At 42.1% G+C, this 12,949-nt stretch overlaps 1 protein-coding gene across 5 annotated transcripts in view; it reads right to left on the minus strand.

Annotated features, from left to right (window-relative positions):
- megf11 (multiple EGF-like-domains 11) overlaps positions 1-12,949 on the minus strand; it is a 69,866-nt gene that overhangs the window by 25,094 nt on the left and 31,823 nt on the right. The gene's annotated exons all lie outside the window — the stretch shown is intronic.

Below are 12,949 nucleotides of genomic sequence, written 5' to 3' on the forward strand. Positions count from 1 at the left end.
ATGCCAATAACCATGACCTTATTTACAGCAGGAAGAAATAGACGTGAGGCTGCGGATGAGACAAACACTGAGACATGGACAAACAAATAGTTGGTTTTGGTCTTTTCATGGGATTTTTCACGATAATAAAAAAAGATAGAATATCACTTGTCATATCTTTTAAAATGTATTCAGTGTCTTCATTCCTGCTTGGGGGTCATAGGCAGCGAGAGTGAATCCAGGCATGGCCTAAGCCAAAAGCAGAGAAACAGGTTGCTATCCATCACAGAGCCACTCACACAAACCCACATTCAGAGGAATGGACACACGGATAGAGGAAGAACATGGACAGGACCTGAGCCGGAAATCAAAATAAGGCTGTGTGTGTGTGTGTGCGTGTGTGTGTGTGTGTGTGTGTGACACACCACTGAGACTGTTTCACACCCACACTCTGGTATGTGTGAAGCTTCTGTAAGACAAATATGAAGCTTGCGAAACAGCAAAACAAAATTCATATCGCCTGTCAATAGGAACCTTAGAAAACATGAATCAAACTGTAACCAACCTGTTGAAGTGACTAAAGAATGCTTCAGGCTGAAAAATACACTGCATACAGGGGGAACATTACAGCTGCTTCACAGACAGCTTGCTCAATCAAGTTGATCATTTAGCCTTCTTTAGGTAAACATATGGATGCATCGACAGGTCTAAACAAACAATAAATACAAAAATAGGAAGGATTATCACATTCTTGTTGATTTTTTCCCTTTTTGTCCTATTCAAAATAAACACTGCGGTACTATATAGGGGCTGTATATTCCCTTGTTAATACCAACACAAACTTCAGAGTTATTTAATTATGAAACTACTGCTACTTGTTTGATATTTCTCAAAAATAAGATGAAAGTTAAGCTTTTGAGGTGGTCCTCCCAACAGATCAATGGATGCCACTTTGAGAAAACGGTCTTTGAACATGAGCGGCTCGCCTCATCATTCATGTTGCTGAGATGATATATTTTCAGCAGCTCACCTGAGCCAACTTCATTCTGAGCATGCAATTAGCATATAAGCCGATTTAGCCATCTTTGTTTGCTTAACAAAAGCTGTCTAGGTTGATCATGGGAGTAGGACTGCAGCTAATGTTTTCATTGTTATTAAAGCTGCGGTTTATTTTCCAATTTAAATTAATTAATCATTTTGTGTAAAGAATGTCAAATAGTTAAACACTCCAAACCCAAATATCAGTTTACTCTTAAATGGGGCTCAGAAATAAAGAAAGTTTTCACGATTGAAAGCCTGGAGGCTGTGCAATCTTTTGGCATATTTGCTTCAATAAATAATGGTGATTCTAGTTGCATTAATCAATTAGTCTACTAATGTCAACTATATATTAAAACCCAGGCATCACATTATGTTTAAAGAGGCCAAACAATTGAATCGTTGAACTTTCAGGGATTTCAGCACCAGAAGCCACATTGACATTACACGCTGAGTAATTAGATTCAGTGGATCAAAAAGATGACACGGGTGTTTAAACTCCAATTTGATTCCCTCGTGAGCAACTAAAACTCTGATCATCTCATTTTACTTGTCGACGATGCAAACATGTCTCAAATGTAGGTGAAAACATACAGTGTGTCTGTGATGCAGACTGAATATATGTAATGTTGAAATACCGGAACCATCACAGAGAGAGGCATCAACAACACCCTGAAATAACCTGCAAAAAGGAAAGCAAATGTGCAAGCTGTTCACACCTCTCAGTGACTAGAGGGAAGCGCCATAACAAGGATGCAGACATCAAGAACGAGGGATTTTTACTTGTATGTCTTTTAACACATTATTCAGGTGCAAATTAAGCAATCAGCTGTCAAAATAGTCAGCAGGGGAAATCAATCTTAAGGTTCGGAAGGATAGCTCTGGTGAGAAATGCAAAATTCAAAACTTGGCTAAATGTAGTTTAACCTATCTAACTATATCAATACGTACTACTATGAGTACTTAAGGACTGCACAGGGGTGTAGTGGTTAGCACATGAGGGGCCTGGGTTTGAGTCCCGGTAACCGTGGATACCATAATTAGTTTTCCCATTGCAATTTTGTCACTCTAGAAAAAGGGCTAAGTTATGCTTTAAATGGGTGCATGTAAATAGCTAAAGGACGTTACTAAGTGGGACCTGAGTGAGTGATGTGAAACAAGCAATTCCTGCATTCGTCAGGGGATGCCTCTGTTTAGAAACACTCAATACGTCCCATAAAGTGCAAGGTTAAATGAACAACCGCCTTTATGTGAACAATCGGCACTGAGCTTGGGTAGTAGGCAGACTTCACTCTCACTAGGGTAATTGGTCTTTGGAGCAGCTAGTTGTGATTTAAATGATGGGAATGGCCTTATGTCTCTCCAGCAGCAGCAGCAGCAGCAGCACCAGCAGCAACGGCAGCAGCTGTCTTGCCTCAGATAAAAGCCCAGCTTGAGATCCAGGCCAGCGCCGCAGCCAGGACAGTGAATATTCCACTATTGACTCACATCATCATCGCAGAACATAAAGACACGACTCCCCCTCCTCGTATGCTCGCTTTGCCGGAGCTGTGATCACCTGGAGGGGGAGCTTAATGAACCCTATTTCATGGTCAGCACTGAAGCTTGTTTTTCCAGGTACACAGCAGGAAGATGATCAGCTCTTCCCCGAAACAGACAGGTCTGCCCTGAAGGGGGTCCTGAAACTCTAGGCTAGTGCCGTATTCCTTCTGCCGTCGGACAGACTAGGGGCCACATTACAGGGCTCACATTGATTTGATCTAATCTGCTCCTGGCCTCCAGTCTGGCATGAATGAGTTCCCTGAAGGTTGAGCTGCTGCCACGCAAACGACCCGACACATTAAATCTGAGGTGCATGTGGGCGGCCGGGGTAATGGATGAGCAGTTTAGCGGCAACGAGGTTTAGCACTCCATAAGCACTCATCAGACCTCCCTCAGCTCAACAGTGCTCCCTCAGCACAGTACAAAAACCAGCAGTGCCTAAATAACTGGAGGCATCAGCACCTCTGGTTTCAGTGTAAAACCTTGACCACATTAATAGAGCGCATTTTATATTCCTATGTATAACTCGAATCATGATGTCAGTAAAAAAAAAATACCCAGAGCAGCAGTGAGAAACGGACATAAACCAAAATCTACCCAGCGCTTAATTTGCAGACTTTTCTGGTGCTTAGGAGCTCGGAGTTAGAGGCCTCAGCACATTGAGAGCAAAGCCCATTATCTCCCTGTCTCTCTCCTACACAGAGGTTCTCAAACTTTACCCAGTAGCCTCTCACTTCCCAGCTCCGGCAGCATTTAATTGTGATTAAGGAGTCAGAGTTCATGATGGGCTGCGGGGGAAAACAGAGAGAAAACATCTGAAGAAAGTAGCATGTAGCATGAAGGCCATAGCTTCTAGTGTGTCAGGGTAAACTGTGTGAGGTGATCAGGCCCCCCTGTGGTTTCCGATGCGTAGGCAGTGAGTCCTACACAAGTCTGAAACTAGACAAGCTGCAATCCTTCCCATTAACTGGCCTGGCCTGGGTCAGTGATCCTAACCGGAGGACACATTCACTAGTCAGCCCCGACTCTCAGAGCTCATAACGCATAACAGTTAGAATGTGGCTCGCCTCACGCACGGGGAAAGGTCCTATCCCAAGGCGCCGGGTATTATCCCCTCGGCTGGAACAAAACAGATCACACCGAAGGGTACCGGCGGATAGCAAACTTCTGAAGGTGATGTCCAAAGAACAGGCTGAGAGAGCCATCGTGGTGCTGCCGCGCTTTGAAGTGTGCTCAAGAGTCTGCGCGATCAGGGGACCGGCTGCAACAGGATTAAAACCAAACCGCTTTCCGCGGCCATCCAGAAGTTCTCCTGAACTTGGCCCTCCTCAGCAAAATGTTTGTCACCGTTTCCTGCAAGAGGGAGTCTGTGCCATAGAAAGCCTCTCAAGGCTGAATTCAAAATGAGAGCCTGAGTCGAGCTCTTTAAACACAGAATCCGTCTCCCCCGATTCAAGAAGGCAACAGAGTTTGAGACCTAATTTATTCAGCCGGACGCAGGGCGACAGGAAACTTCCGTCTGAATCACGGCCGGACTGGTGTAAACGCTGGACGCTGGAGGCGCTGGGTGCGGTCTGCTTGCTGCTTTGCCAGCTTTAACTAGGGAAGCCACATTATAGCTTGTGGAATATTTGGCACGCAGCCCGACTTCGCTCCTCACTGCCTGAGTCACTCACTGTCACATAACTATTATTAACACACACTGTTGACACTTGGGGTATAACTCAACTCATACAAGACGATAGAAGCAAAATGCTCCTGAGAGCAGTTTTACTCCTCACTTACTCATTAGCAGAGCTCGTGGCAAAGCAAAGCAGTGTGACTCATTGCCTTGACGAGTCTCCGCCTCGTGAGACATGTGCACCTCCGAGTTTCATGTTGTCTGCTTCACACTTTGGGGCACCGAGCTTTGCTCATTTTCTTTTTCCCTTGACAGATCTGAATGTTCAAATTACACTCTATGACCAGAATTAATAAAGGCAAGTCAGTATTTAAAAATAGCATGAAAAGACAGGCTTTCTTTACAGATTTTCAAATGCTGAAATGATAATTCTTAAGAGGAACAATGAAACAATTCTGCCTACAATTTAGCTGACACGAGGATGTGTAATATTCTGTTCTTCAGTCAATATGAGCTATTTGTAATAGGAGTTATTCAATAAAATCCAGACTCAACATTCAGCTATTCATCACGGCTCCCTGACTCGATGACGCAGACTAATGGAGTGAAAAGACGACAGGACTGGTACCAGGGTCTTTAGGGAAAGTGATGATTGTTGTGTAAAGTGGTAGATTTGCATTGAATGATAAATGTCTCTCAGCTTTGTTAAACCAGCGGCTGTAAAAGCTGCTAATACTCTACAAGACAGGCCCCACTGTCCCCTCCGTGTTCTGCTGACACCTATTACACTGTAATTTATTAGGCCTCAGAAAAGCCGGACACGACAAGTAAACAGTTTAGATACATCCCTGTGAGCTTGACAAATGGATGTCTAAATATACAGAAAGAACCTGCCAATAGTCATGGGGCCAGTTCTGCTGAATTGGAATAACGCGTGCTGCAGCTCCTGCTGTTGGGCGTGTTGTTTGTCCGGCCCTAATTCATCTTAGCCGAGCCCTCATGTGTTCACATTCCCCTGGGGGACATGAGCAGCACAGGACCAAAGCCACAACACGGAGACTGTCTTAACAGAGTTTGTTGCTCGGCCTGTTCACCATAATGCACCATCTGCTCCCTCCCGATACCACCTCGCCGCTCGATAAGACGTAACGAGACCTGACTGTTGCCTATTTGGAACCACACACTAATGAGTGAATAACTTAATTCTTTTAAGACTATACATTACTGATTACAAGGTCCGTCCTGGTTGTTTATCCCGAGGAGGATCTGATCATTTGTCCGAGTTCCATTCAGGATGTGAACCTGGATCAATAAGAGCTGTGCAGGTGCCAGCCAGGTCCTCTGCAGCGCAGCTCCAACGGGGTTAACAGGGCGGCTGGTTCACCAAGACGGATGAGTTATCTCACGCTTTATTCAAGATGAGCAAATGAGAGTGACGCAAGTTAAAAAGGGTGGCCTTCTCTTTTTAATACGATAAGCTGCGTTTGGTGGTAACACAAGCAGGGTGTGAGAGAAGCTTTACGTCAGCGCAGTGAACTACCGGTAGTCACTTGTCCAACTGAACCTGAAACAGCTCATGAAAGCTTCTGGATCAGCAAATTGTTACACAGCCCACTGCTCCTTCCAATTAATAATTTAGCCCTCGCCCTGTCCTGCAGAAAACAAACCCTTTGCCGTCTTGCCACAGGACAACAACAAAAAGCAATCAGACTAGAGGTGGACATTTATCTACAGTACACACAACACACAGTGACGAGAGTATAAATAAAGCCTTGTTGGTGCTGCATCACGGACATAAGCCATAGGAGTGGTTCAGTCACGGGCAACCACAGAGACGCTCAAAAACAATGTCAACCCGATAAAAACAACTGTTACCACACTTAATTTGCACACATTGATTTCCTATTTTCAATTATTAATTGTAATTAGGATGAAGTAGAATGTGCCATGGGGCAGCAGCGGTCGATGTGAAGGGGGGCGCGGTCACAGAGTGGAGGCGGATGTACGTTCACATGATGCCAGTAGGGGAAACGCCACGAGAAAAGTCAAAGCATCATCGGGGCGATATTCCATGAATGTTTATATGTTGATGCAGCCGTGTCCATAAACCATTCAGATGATCTAAGTGCATTCACTCAAGTGCTGTTTCAAAGCAGCATTTTGAGGTTTGCTTACCTCAAACAAAGTTATTAGTTATCTTTTAAGGATGAGGTTGTAGATAAGATAGCAGTTAAAGCATCATGACATATTTAGGTGAGTCAACATTTTACCAAAAGTACGGTTCATAGCATTTAAGGGAATCTATTGGCAGAAATGTATACTTCAGTGTAGAATCACAGACATACAGTCATTACATTTTCACCTTAAAAGCATGACTTTTACTTGTAATCACGTGTGATATTACACTCTTGTTTTATGAAAATGATCAGAATACTTCGTCCATCGGTGCAGATAAATGAGATCTCCTCACCCTGATGAAGCCAGAGTGTACTATTTGGTCCTATGTACAAAATGGCATTAAACTACTAAAGGAAGAATGCAAAAATGTAAAAACCATATTCAATTTAATAATACTCAGTCTTTGAGATGTGATAGGATTATATCAGAGATTCCTAAGATTTCTAGATAAAATAGAAAATGAAGGAAAACATACAATCTTGATACAAACTTGGCGACATGGCGACCCTTCACCCCAGAGCCTCTGGGCATTTGTAGCAGTAACCCACAGCTGCACTGTATTTCATTTAGAGCGGTAGGCCGCAGTGTGAGGGGCTATTGTTGGGCCTCAACTATTCCAATTAGGGAATTATGACTTGACTTGGTTTGCATAAGTGATCAAAATAAATGAGGCGCTAAACAAGAGAAAGCTGCTGCTGTTAAATTTGTGCATGTAATTAATTAGTGGCCCCTCTATAGTATGAAGAGTAGCGGAGAGAGAACTTTCCACTCAGTCCATAAACAGATGTGGATTTATTGTAAATATTACTGTATATGGAGAGTTTGTTTGTCTCCAAATAGAAGAGGAGACGACAATCAAGGTGAATCTAGGACTTGCTATCAGGGGGTGACAGCTTGAAAGAGATTTTCTAAACAAGTGTGTTTTAACATTAACATGACATCAATTATCTATGTAGGAACCCGGCAGCTCGACTGAAAACAGGAGGCTTTGTTTGGTACGTAACCCAAAAAAGAAAAAACACTAATACAGTGGAGTTCTACAGTCATGGAGCTGAATGCGGATTGTGTTCAGCACAGTGTAATATCATTTTAAAACAATGACATGAGGATTTAATTTCTTTAGGCTGTTAAATGTCAACGAGTTATATCTGTAAACAAACACTTAAATGAAAACGTCACAAACAGAAGATGTGATCTAGGAAACTACCCACACCAAATCAAACTACGGAGAAAACAGGTGTTGATATCGCAGTGAGTCGACTGAATAAGTACCTCAGTATTAAGTATTAGGACTTTTCAATGCCAATGCTCAACACCACTTAAGGCTTGAAATGATGACAGTTATATTGTACTCTAATGGTGGTTAAGTTGTCATGATGGTAACATTTTCAAAACGTCAGACATTTCTTAAGTCACTCTGAAATACTAAACAGCATAAATCAATCCATCCAACCATTTGCTCAGCATGTTTTAAATCGATATCATTGAAATTTAAATGAATCCAAGCTGAGCAGTTGCTTTTTCCTGTGAAGGAAACTTTAAACTAGATCTTTAGCTTTAAGTCACGACGGGGAAAAAGTAACAAAAGGAAAAAATTAAATTATAGATTTTTGTGACAAGGTTAAATTAATTGCTGCTCTAAAGGCTTTTAAGCACCAGGAAATTTAAAACTAAATGTGCAACAATAAAAGTGACAGTCAAAATTTGTAAAAGAAGGAAATCATAAGTTAAAAAGTGAGCTCATCTCCCGAGGCGTCCCCACTTCAAACCGCGGGGATGTACACAGACAAAAAAAATCTCTCTCTAGCCAAATCACACCTTAGGCATTTAAACACAACTGCAAATGAAACTAAACTAGTTCATTCCAGAAAATAAAAAGTGCATGTTTACAATGAGAATGGACTAAAACTTAAATTAAAACTCACAGTCAATTAAATACGATTTAAACTATTATTATCCGGGGCAGAGAGGACAGGTACTTATATCACTGCATTCAAAACATTCTGGAAGTGTAAGGTTGTAAATAATGTTTTCCAGCTGTCAATTCCATTATTTGAATGACCTTAAGCTGTAGCTATGCAGTAAATTAAAGGAATGAAATTGGAGTCAAAGAGCATTAAAAACCTATCGGCCAACAAAGAGGTGTATGAATGCAAATGTCTGTATGCCTTTGACCATTGTGTGGAGTGCAAGCAGTGCTCGGCGGTTGTTTACTCAAAGAAACGATCGTATGTGTCTAACATGTCACCGGGTATAGATCCATCCCTCACTGCAAACACAAACATGATTTAGTTTCAACATGGACAAACAGTACGTCTATCCACCACCGAATGAATCCCAACAATACACAAACACGGGGATAATTGCTTTTTAATGATCTCACATTATGCAAATCATGAAGCCGTAAATCTTTGGAGGAGTTTCTACCAGCCTGACCACCAGTAATGCAACGACATGTTATATTGTACAAGGAAAGAAAAAAGCATACTGTGCATTTAAATGAAATAGAAGCCATAAAATAGCAGAGGTGTCAGTTGAACTTTCACAAACCTGCAGGATTGATATTTATATATATATATATATATATATATATATATATATATATATATATAAAAAATGGTATAGCAGCGTTTTAACAGCCAACTTAATTATCACTCTGTCTTGTGAAAAATTCAAATAGAAGTTTGAAAACCACAGCAGTGCATAATGCTCCATCAGTTATAAAGAGCAGCGGCGGTGGATGGTTAGATCGCTACGACAGGACAGAAACAGGAACACATCTCCAGCTTTTGATTAACTGTAGATTAAGGGGTCTCCCCCCCTCCTCCCATTCATACCATCATCTCTCCAGGATAATGCTTTGGAGACTTCTTCCCCCCAAAAAAGTTCATCTCAAATGAACTGCTGGCGCTGAAAGCAGTGTTGTTCTTCCAGTCTCTGAAACTCGCCGAGGCCCATGAATTATTCTCCCCGATTCTCAAAGTCAAAGTGAAGGGAAAAGTATACAACAGCAACTTTGGCGGTATTGTGTGTGTGTGTGAGAGAGAGAGAGAGAGAGAGAGAGAGAGAGAGAGAGAGAGAGAGAGAGAGAGAGAGAGAGAGAGAGAGACATTAAAGAGGCAGCTAAGAAATGAATCAGGCCATCTGGGAAGAGCAGAAGGATGCAGCATGGGGCATAAATCCTGAACCTCGATCCACATGACGTTTACTGACAGAACGGCGTTTAAAATATTTAAAACAAACACTACATTTAATCACTGGTCACTTTGGATTAAACTGAAGTTGTCTAGTTTAAGGGCAGACAGAAAATACGAGAGAGAGAAAAAATCTACATCCAAAACACTATTTCTGAGTCAAGGCAAGGACCAGAGATATTGATCCATGAACCACAACCCTCTTTTTTTGTTCTGTGGCTGAGGGCGATTTTGTCATTCATACTACATTATGCCGTCGCTTGGAATGGAAGCGAGTCCCAGAATCATAATACAAGCTAATGTTTAAAGTGTGAGGCTGAGAGAAGCACGTGGTGTCAAGTTTCTCTGCAAATCTAATTTCTCAGGGGGGATTCATCACTTTGAGGATGCGGGTGCCTGAACCAGTAAGTCAGCGTTTTCTGTCTTTTATCCATCTAAATTCAACTGAAGTGTCTTAATGAAGTGCACGCTACAGGACATGATGAACTCCTGTAAGTCTGCTTTTCTGCTCAGACTTAACACTGTGTTGGCTGACGACACATGCAAAAAAAAAAAAAAAGAAAACTTCACTGGTGTGTTTTATTTCACTTCTCAGCTTTACAACTAATTTTGCATCTCTTTCTGCATAACAGAGATTGTATCCTTCTGAATGCATCCTTCGTCTGGTAATGATTACATTTCCTCTAAATTTCCCCTTTGATCCTTATCAACCAGATGCCCTTTTGTCATGTGTTTAGATCCCAAGCTGCATCTCTTTGTTCCACTTAGTACACCCCGGCTACGCGATAGAGTCTCATTGCATTCTTTCCTTTTCCCTTTTTTGCTCAGCCACCAATTTAATTGAATTTCTGGGCTTTTCATGTCTCCATTACTCTAATCAGAGAAAAGGAGAGTGGATTGTTTATCTCGACCTTGGTGGAATTAGCAGAGGGTATTTGTAGGGATGTTAATGCTTCGGAGAAAAAAAAAAAAAAAGGAATCGCAAGATCGAACCCGAGTTTATATTGATCAACTACTCATAAGTGCTTATAGACATTCCAGACAGTGACAGTCAGGCGTCGGGGAGAAAACCTGTTCTGGTGACAAAATGCTGAAAACTCACCCCAAACAAACACGACACTCCACCATGACTTCCAGACCAAAGCTCTGCATTTTCTATAAAACAATGCCAGTGTGGGCAAATAAATTTTATATGAGTTGACCTAGCTTCCGAGTCTTTTTCTGCATTGTGACTGTATAATAATAATAACATTCTAGCGCCGGATGATTCATCAGTCATAGACAGTGCAAAGATAGGGCTGCCATTAAAGGAAGGTATAAGGCAGGCATTCTGCTATCTCACACAAACAACATGCAATATAACCTTCTGAAAGGGTGGCACGACTGCAGGCGAGGCAGAACACAGTGGAATGCAAAATGCAACCCCAAATACCCTAGGGCCCGGAGGCAAATTTGATTAAAAGTTTGTTTTTCTTCACTCTCAACAAACGGAGGAGCTCGTCGATGCGGCACTGACAGTTAATTGGACTTGGCAGGGCCACGAGTTCATTCGTCAGCATTGTGTGGGGCTTGCCTAGGAGGAGCAGGACAATCGATGTCCCTCAGGACGGCCTGTAATCACTGCAACACTCCAATGAAGTCCAGGGTTAAACATCAGGAGATTGCAGGTGCACCAGAGGATCTGAGAAAGACTGCTAATATGCTCACGCTCCCAAAGCAAACCAAGGACGCTGCAACACAGCTCCCCAAGGGCCGTGGTGAAACCCAAGAACAGAGGTAAACCGTTAATACGCTACTGTTTGGACCACAGTTATGGCTGCCTGTCTGTGATGAATATAGTGCAAATTAAACACTTTGCCTGAGTATGAGAGGTCAACCTGAGGCGGGACTTGCATATTCAATCTGTGGGGTCACAAATGATCAACAGGATATTAAAACAGAAAAAAAATGAAAAAAAATCTTTATCGCAATATTCTCTTAATTTATTTCAGGCTATTCCTCTAATATTTGCTATATTCTGTTAATTAGTGGGTAAGTCATTGTTTTTTTATGGGGGGCAAAAAAAAGTTGGTTTCTGGGGGTCGGGACTCAACCATGGGGTCACAAGAGAAACCTGATGAGTGGTGAGATGATTCATAATGAGGGACAAAAGGGAAAAACAATATTACAGTAGGGAGTCATACTGCTAAAAACTTAAATGGAAGACACGGTTTCACTTTTTAAAAAAATGTCACAGACTGCCACTGGGCAAAATACAAATATTATGACAATGAAGACTGAAAGGGGATTTGGTACCGCTGGAGAGACTTCACCAACTCGTTCTCACTGCTAAATCAAAACACCGATGTTTGGTCAGTGGCCCTCAGCATCAAGAAGCGATGCATGGAGGCCCCTTTAGCTGCTGTATGCACAGGGATTTCAACCATCTCCAATGTCAACCCCAAGACCATGTGACTTAGAATAAAGTCTGCTAACCTAAAAACCCACCAGACTTCTGTGCTGGAGAGTGCGTGTGCAGGTCAGTTTGGTGTCCCGTGTGAAACTAAAAGTGAATGTTGACATTTTATCACCCAAATCATACATGAGTCGTTGGTGTTGATGATGCTTGCTCTGCATGGAAGCAGAATTTGACATCCTAACCCAACACGTTGAAAACTTCAGCTAGAGGGTACATGATGAGCGTCAGCATTTGCCAAGCGGGGAGAGAGAATATGTTTCGACTCCATGGTGCTCTAAATCAGCTGAATTATGTCTACCACACACTGAACTAAGGTCGTCAAAAAGAACGCTCAATGAAAAAAAAAGAAAACCGAATGGATCTTTGTTCACAAACTTCATAAACATGGCAATGGACCACAAAATCAAGTGTGACTTAAAGTCAAATGAGCATGAAACAGCTTTTATCCTCATTGGTATTCAGGACATAGCTCATCTCTTTAAACTGTTATCATAGCATTTCAGCTATTTTAGACACGCTGACCTTCTCTTAAGGACAGGAGATAAGGCTTTTTAATGTCCTTATTAAATCAAGCCATCTATGCAGACTCTCAGAACTGGATGGTGTCTCAGCTCTCCCCTTTAACAACTAATATGCATCACGGTGATAATGCCCAGGGGGACTGGATGCCCCATCTGCTCCGTTCAAAATCATCGTATCCTCCTAACCATCGCCATGATGTGCCGTTCTACCAGCCATATTTTTGTGCTCAGGTTACATATATTATTATTCGATTTTATTACATATACGGTTTATAGAAACCGTACACACACACACCCACACACACATTTTAGGCATTCTCCCAAAGGTAATGGAGCAGTGAGCTCTTGGGGAACAATAAATCCTGTTTAATGGGATGGTACAGAAAACTCTTCAGAGCCGGGCAAAGTCAATCTGCAT

Source organism: Eutrigla gurnardus, assembly GCF_963514095.1.
Source record: "Eutrigla gurnardus genome assembly, chromosome: 9".
In the NCBI taxonomy this organism is placed as follows: Eukaryota; Metazoa; Chordata; class Actinopteri; order Perciformes; family Triglidae; genus Eutrigla; species Eutrigla gurnardus.